This window comes from Hyaena hyaena, unplaced genomic scaffold (genome assembly GCF_003009895.1).
Source record: "Hyaena hyaena isolate Hyena2069 unplaced genomic scaffold, ASM300989v1 scaffold_685, whole genome shotgun sequence".
NCBI classification, from domain to species: Eukaryota; Metazoa; Chordata; class Mammalia; order Carnivora; family Hyaenidae; genus Hyaena; species Hyaena hyaena.
In genome coordinates this window covers 656216-664277 of record NW_024081318.1, presented here as the reverse complement: position 1 = coordinate 664277, position 8062 = coordinate 656216, and the positions used below count along the sequence as shown (strand labels likewise).

At 36.2% G+C, this 8062-nt stretch overlaps 1 long non-coding RNA gene across 1 annotated transcript in view; it reads right to left on the bottom strand.

Annotated features, from left to right (window-relative positions):
- Positions 1-8062, bottom strand: part of LOC120220330 — a 38810-nt gene that overhangs the window by 8290 nt on the left and 22458 nt on the right. The window lies entirely within an intron of this gene.

Genomic DNA, 8062 nt, shown 5'->3' with positions numbered 1-8062 from the left:
AGTTAATACCAAATCAAATTATTTTGTCTGGTTATTTTATAAATTGTAGTTCTTGCCACCACCTATCTCCAATAGCTTCTGCTGATGGTTGTCACATAATGATCCACTCTCCCCACATATTGTCCAAACTGTTATTTAACATTCAGTAGTGGAAGGTATGTGACATTTTTACTGACTACATTCTATCTTTGGGAAACTTAAACTCTGAGTTTTTTCATCTATAAAATATGAATAATATATCCATCTAACCAAGTTGTTTTGGTAATGAAAAGAGGCAATATATTTAAATATTAAACAGACCCAAGCCCATGTTCAATTTCTCATTTCTTTTCTCTTTCTTTATATTGACCTTAACAAGATCTCTGCTGATTAAAACTCCTTTTCTACCAAATCTCTATCTTCATATCTCACAGTGTTTCTATGTCTATCATTGGTAATAATTTGACCTCATATTTGGTGGAATTAGAGATAGTTCTGAAATTTTATATCCTGGAAACCTGTGGGGTTTGTTTTGTTTGTTTTGTTTTGTTTTGTTTTTTGTTTTTTGTTTTTGCGGTTTGGATGCCAGTTGAATTTCTGATGGAAGTTTCCTTACAATGGGGTGGCTGGGCAGGAGGTGGCCAGACCCTGCTCACCTTGCCCAGGGCTCCTGGGGAAGGTAGGAGCAGAAACAAAGTTTAAGGCTAAGGCTGCTGCTATGTCCTGGATGCAACAACCTGGAAAATCATGTTAATCAAGGAAACAAAAATCCCTCTAAACTCTCTCTGTGGTACTGCATTAAAAAAAAAGAAGAAAAGCCACAGCTCTGAGAACGACAGGCCCCTGCCTGTTCCGCAGTGTTGCTGTACTCAGCAGTCCTTGATCAACCTTGGACTCATCACTTGGGGTCATGAAAGAACAGGACTCCTTGCCTGTTCCCTGATCCTTGCTTGGTGTGGGTATCAGTGAGGTCCCAGGGGCATGGCAAGGGCACCCGAAGCACTCAGGAGAAGCAGGACAGAGTCCACTTGCTGACTGGGACAGGATATATCCAACAGATATACCACCCTTTGATTTTGAAGGTAAAATGTGTGTGTGGCTGTGTGTGTGTGTGTGTCTGTGTGTGTGTGTGGCGTTGAAGCCTTTCTAGGAGAGGAAATGAAGGATTGCTAGTTTTAATATTAAACTCTTAATTGAAAGAAATAAAGTCAGTTTCACTAGAATAAACTTAACACTTATAAATACAATAAAGTACAATAACTAAGAATCTTTTATTACTCAAAAATAGCTCTTTTATGGACTCAGAATCTTATTTCTTATTTTCTGAGAACTGGGGGTGGGAGGGTATACAGATTAGCTGTTATCTCCTGAAAACCTCAGAATGTGCATGGACGAAATGCAGAATGTAGAAGACAAGTGAAAGTAGTGACAAAAATTTTTTTTGTATCAAAACATAGATTCATATACATTGGTTGATCTCTGAATTCTCCTTTCTTCCATAAGCAACTAGGAAACCAAATTATATGAAACAACTGTTTTTAGACATTGGGCTGTAGGTAACATGGGACTATGATAACTGAGAAAAGGGAAAACAAAGGTGGTGAGCCTTATGATTGCCCCTAGATTATGACCTGGAAGCAATTGCCAGGTCACAGTGCTGGGAGAGAGAACCAAAACAAAGCCCAGTGTCTCACTACATTTAGTAGCTAGAGGCCAGAGTTCAGGATGACTGAAGAGTTGCAAAACAACAACGAAAAGCTCTAGATATCTGCAGAGATCTTCAGAGAATAGTTTAAACACTTTTTTCTGAGTAATAATTGTCATGGAGTTCAGTGAAGGAAGCCAGTTGATTGCTATTCAACAAGACCAACAAAAGAATAACTTAAAAGCAGTAAACCAAATAGTCCCTGGACCTTGCTGAGCTGGAAATAGTTCATGTTACCAGCCAGAATAGAACTTCTAATACATGGGGCACTGGGTAGCATCTTCAGAAGAGTTATGCTTAGATAAAAACTGCTATGGATTCACCCTAACAAATCTTAAAAACAAGCCTCAAAATATTCAAATTGATCAAGTAACTTCCTGTGTGCCAGAACAAAGTTCCATACTTTTCAAAATAAAACAAAACCCAGCACTCAACAATGTAAAAATCACAATGTCTAGAATCTAATCAAAAATTACCAGACATGACTTACTATGAGATCATTTCATAATATATACAATATTGTATCATTTTGTTGTACATCCGAAACTAATATATTGTATGCCAATATACTTCAAAATAAAAATAACAGTTGTAATAAAAAGAAAAGAAAAATTACCAGATATGCAAAGGAACAGAAAAAATATATAACCCATAAACAGGGAGAAAAAAATTGTCAATAAAAACTAACCCAGGAATGACAGATATAATGGAATTAACAGACACTTTAACAATTATAATTTTATTGTAGAATATAAAGGAAATACAATTCTAGTGATAGAATAGAGGATATTTTTTAAAAAGATCCAAATATTAAAAGATCTAAATATTAAAAATACAATATCTGAAATGAAAAATATATAATGAAATTAATAACAAATTAGATACAGAAGATCTACAGAAAATCTAATAACAAATTAGATTAGCAGAAGAAAAGATCTGTGAACTTGAAAACAGCAATAGGCACTACTCAAGATAAAGAGAAAACAAAATGAGAAAAAAGTACAGAGCCTCAGTGAACTGTGTGAAAGTATGAAACTGAGTAATGTGTACAATAGGAGCCTAGGAATGAGAGAAGAAAAAAGGAGGACATAAAAATTATTGGCCAAAAATCCACAGAAGCTCAAGTAACCCCCAACAAAAGAAAGAAAACCACACCAAGACACATACAATCAGGATACTGAAAACTAATGATAAAGAAATCTTAAAAGTATCCAGAGAGGGACACCTGGGTAGCTCAGTCAGTTAAACTTCTGACTCTTGATTTCAGCTTACATCATGAGAGCCCTGTGTAGGTCTCCACGCTGACTTCTCCCTCTTTCCTTCTCTCTCTGCCCCTCCCCTTCATGTACATGCACTCTCTCTTTCTCTCAAAATAATAAACATTTTTTTTAATCCAGAGAAAAACATTTATACAGGAAAATAAAATAACAGTAGACTTGTAAAAAAGCAATCCCAGAAAACAATTGAATGATATTGTTTTAGATTTCCTATTCTGGCTAGGAGTTGTTGGTAGTCCACCACCAATAAAAGTTGGGCAGGGACTATTAGTACTTTACCAACCACCTATGATAGCCCCCTCATTATGAGCCAGCCATTGGCTGATCTGACTCTAAAACTCAATTTTAGTCAGCTTCCTGGAACTAGTCTTAGTTCTACTGTAGGTCATGTTCCCCACATTTTGAGACAAATATTTGCATAGGATGTTACTGGAAAGTACGCTCAGGAACACTTGTAAGAAAGTGATGGAGCTGGAATAGGGGAAAAGAAAAAGTTGAACTACAATGCAATTGCAAGAGAGGCCTCAGCTGATCCCATGAGGGGCTCTGAAGCTGGGATGGCTATTCAGAATTGTCCCAAACTGAAAGAAAGTGCTAGGCCTTTGTAGCGTTATGTAAACCAGTCACCGAATATGGGTTGATTCTGAAGAGGAAGTGTAATCTTGGGTGAGACAACTTCCTTCCTAAAGAGGACTGCAACCAATATTCCTGGCAGGTGGGAGAATTCATGACATAGCACTGAAAGGGGGTCTGTGTGGAACACCTCATCATTGAGGACCCCTAGCATTAAAATGAACAAAAAGCGGTGAAAGGATGGTGGGGAAGATTTCTGTTAATATGAGACAAGAGATAAAGAGGGACAGATGGAGGAGAGGTTGTGAGAATCAGTTTTCATTTACTTTTTACTTTAGCATTTACTAATTTTAATTTCTCTTATTAAAAAGTAATTTCTGTTTATTGTAGACGATTTGGAAATGAAAGTTTAAATCACCCATAATCTCACCAACCAGATACAGCCCTATGAAAATCTTGAAGTTCTTTCTCCGGGACTTTATGTCTCTTAATGACTCAAGAGAAAGTAGCTCTTTTAGTCTTCTAAAACTTCAGTAGTTGGTTAGGGTTTGAGATTGCTTATAAATTTCCCAAAACTTCATGCTGAAGCTAAAAATACAATGATAAAGACCTACCATTCTTGTTCATTATGTACAGTGTTTCAGATTTTTACATTTGTGTGTTTTCATCAGCTTTCAGGGTACTTGGAAGTTCCGAAGACTGCATTCTGTCTCATGATTCTCATGATCTGATTTGTCAGGCAGCACCTTATGCTCAAGGAAAGAGTCCAAATTTCTTTCTCTTCCCCAGCTTAATTGATACTCTTGTGTCTCCTCCACTAAGACTTATTACACCTATTGCTAGGCTAGAAATTATCAAGCATTATACTCATTGTTCATTAAACTGAAAATTAAATTTCAACATCACTAAATTGGAAGGAATCACACAATCTATAAATCCCCCAAATGTTGGTTGAATTTAACTTTTAGAATCACTGTTGGATAATTCCCAAAATGACTACCTTTTGTCTATTTAAACTATTAGTTAAGTTTGATTTTGGTGACTCATGGGCAGCAGTGCCATCTGCAGGTCTCCTGTGATGCAGCTCTTATTAGTCATGGGTTGTCTTCTTAAAAGGGATTTGACTCTACTGAATATTTATGGCTTTATAATGTCAAATACAAAGTGATATGAAGCACAAATTTAAGAAGCATAAATTTAGTTAGAAATTCCTGTTAAGGGTTTTTTAAACCACTGAGCTAATATCAATTGTCATATGTATATTTATAGCCAAAATAATAAACATAATATATAGGACCTGGAATATATATGGAATAAGCATAAATACTGGAATCATGCAGGACTGGGTTCTAATTGTGGTTCCATTACATTAACATTTTTAATCTCTCTGACATGCAATTTCCATATTTATAAAATGAGAATAATACTTCCTTCTTGACATCTTTGAGAGCCCAAATGAGATACCAGGTATAAACTACCTAGCATAGAATATGCATACAATGTTCTCCAATGAACAACAGTTCCCTTTCCCTTAAAACTAAAACAAACAATGGGGCGCCTGGGTGGCTTAGTCGGTTAAGCGTCCGACTTTCGCTTAGGTCATGATCTCGCGGTTCGTGGGTTCGAGCCCCGCGTCGGGCTCTGTGCTGACTGCCAGCTCAGATCCTGGAGCCTGTTTCAGTCTGTGACTCCCTCTCTCTCCGACTCTCCCCTGCTCACGCTGTCTCTCTCTCTCTCTCCTAAAAATAAATAAAACATTTAAAAAAAAAAAAAAAAACTAAAACAAACCAGAAAATCTAAAGCCTGTTTATTGCCTTTGTACCCAATCTGTTTAAGAGTTGTAAAATATACCATTACCATTCGGGGGAAAATGGCATTTGAAGGAACTGTCTTCTTAGGATACTTATTATCCACTGTGCCCTCTGTTTTCATTTTTATTCCTTTTACATTTTAAATATATATAAATATAGATAACTGCAAAGAATATTTCCTCAAGATAACAAGAAATTGATAAACAGTAAATGCTGAATTTGAGGGATATGAAGCCTTATTTTTTAATATGTATATCCTTGTAACTGTTCTAAATTCTATCATTTTTTCAAGTAAAAACAAATATAATTATCTGGAAAAGGAAAATATATGAGATTATACTTATACAAAAAATAAATGAGGGGCACCTGGTGGCTCAGTTGATTAAGTGTCTGACTTTGGCTCAGGTCATGATCTCACATTTCCTGAGTTTGAGCCCCATGTTGGGTTGGTTTATGCTGACAGCTCAGAGCCTGGAGCCTGCTTCAAATTCTGTGCCTCCGTCTCTCACTGCCTTCCCTCCCTCACCTGTGCTTGCTCACTCTTTCTCAAGAATAAACATTTTAAAAAATGATAATTACCTCTCCCCACCCCCCAAGTCTTTGCTTCTAAATGAAACAGGACAGAAAAGTTAAAGGCATACTTGGACAATTCAGATTTGGGATAAACTTTCTAAATTCTTAATATATACTCTCCAGGGAACCCATATTATGTAATAGACAATTAGTTCTCTTTGTAGACCTTTCTACAAAGAACTCAGAAAAATCTTTGCCTTGGGGGATTTTATCATTTATGTAGAAAGCTGACATAAATTAGTTACCTTGATAAATACAACACCAAGACAAGATCCTTTACTTATCCAACATTTAAGACATGTTGTAAGCATGAATTATGCTATGATGATCCATAAAATCCAGACTGAGCCAGAAGAAATACAGTAAAATCTGTGCTATATGAAGACACAGGCCAGAATAATTAGTAATTAATCATTTTACCTCTGGTTTCCAAAGAGTTCTGAATCAAATTAATTGGCCTTTGTTAACATCTACTATGTCATTGTGTGTTATTTACAGTAATGGTCACCACTGCCTCCCATCTTCTCCTGACTGAATCAGACTGTGTCCTTAGTACTTAGCTGAGGCACCCACTCCTCTATGAAGTGGCTTTCTTGTGTGTGCTCCCAAAAGACCCCATGCCTATGTCCCGTACTGAGCATACCACAATTTGTGAAAATAATTTGCTTACATGTCTGTCTCCTTCCATTAAACCATGAGCTTCTACAGGCTAGGAACTGTCTTGTTCATCGTTATCTCCAATACCTATCACAGTGCCTAGCATACACTTAGGAGAGTCTCAAGAGATGTTAAATGAAATAAATGGCAAGCTGGATGGATTTGTCTTGGGCATGAGGCACCAAAGTCTCTAAATGAGATTTTATAGAATAAATGTTTCTGAAAAACTCTTGTACAGTGTCTATGATTTTCACAGAACCAATCAGTATTTTGATTCTCATTATTCACAACTCCGTATTTGTGAACTCATCTGTTCTAACTCTCAAACTGATACCTTCATGGTCATCCCCAGACAAACCCAGAGTGGCATAATAGTTGAATCACCAACATGTGTGTTTCCAGTTAAGGTTGAACAAGGTGACGCTCTGCCTTCTTGTTTCAACTCTCATACTATAAATAATTATCCTTTTATTGCAGTCTATGTGGTGCTATGTTTTTTTGCATTATTGTGCTTTTTGTCCGTGGTTTCACTGTTTAAAACTAACCCCAAGCATAGAGCTGAAGGGCTATTGTCCCTAAGCACACCAAAACTGGAATGTGTCTTACAGAAAATGCATACGTTAGATAATCTTCATTCAGGCATGAGTTATAGCACTATTGGCTGTGAGTTAATGTTAATGAATCAACATATATTAAATAATGTTTTTAAACAAACACACACAAAACAAAGTTATGAATTAATGGATTGATGAAAATGTGACCAGAATCTCACAGGAACCTAAACTTTTAATTATTCTAGAAGCAAGTTTTCAGTATTTCCTAATTCAGTAAACATGGTGACTTTATAGAACATTATTGCAAATAATGAGAATCAGTTACTTGCATTGCCATATGTTTACAAAGCAGGGGAGGTGTCATTACTGATTTTTCCCCTATATGTTTCTATATTTCCTGTATTAATTATAAGCACGTACTAATTTTATTACAAGGAATAATCTTTTTCGGAATATATACATTGTTGGAGATAGTGTGGTATAAGTACAAAACACTGATTTAGCAGTCAGATCTGGGTTTGAGTTACTATTCCCTCATTCACTAGCCATGTAACTTTGGAAAAGTTATTTAACTTTTCACCTCCTATTTCCCTATGTGTAAAAGAGGGATAATACTATGTACTTTGGGGAGTTCTTTTGAGGGTTGGAAACAATATATCTAAAATGTCCAGCTCACAATGTAGTACACAATGCACCCTCAATTAAAATACAGCTATTAATATTATTAGCTTTATCCTGGGACCAAATTGCAGGGGCCCAAGCAAGTCTCAGAGGCTCACAGGACTTCAGGCAATCATGTTTCATCCCAATTGTTAACCCCATTCACAAGTTTTATAGATTCAGTGTCTCAGCTTCTCTCTACTTGTATTAATTCTGTCAACTATTTTTTGAGTGTCCACAATGTGCAGGAACTTTTCCAGTGGTAATAAAATA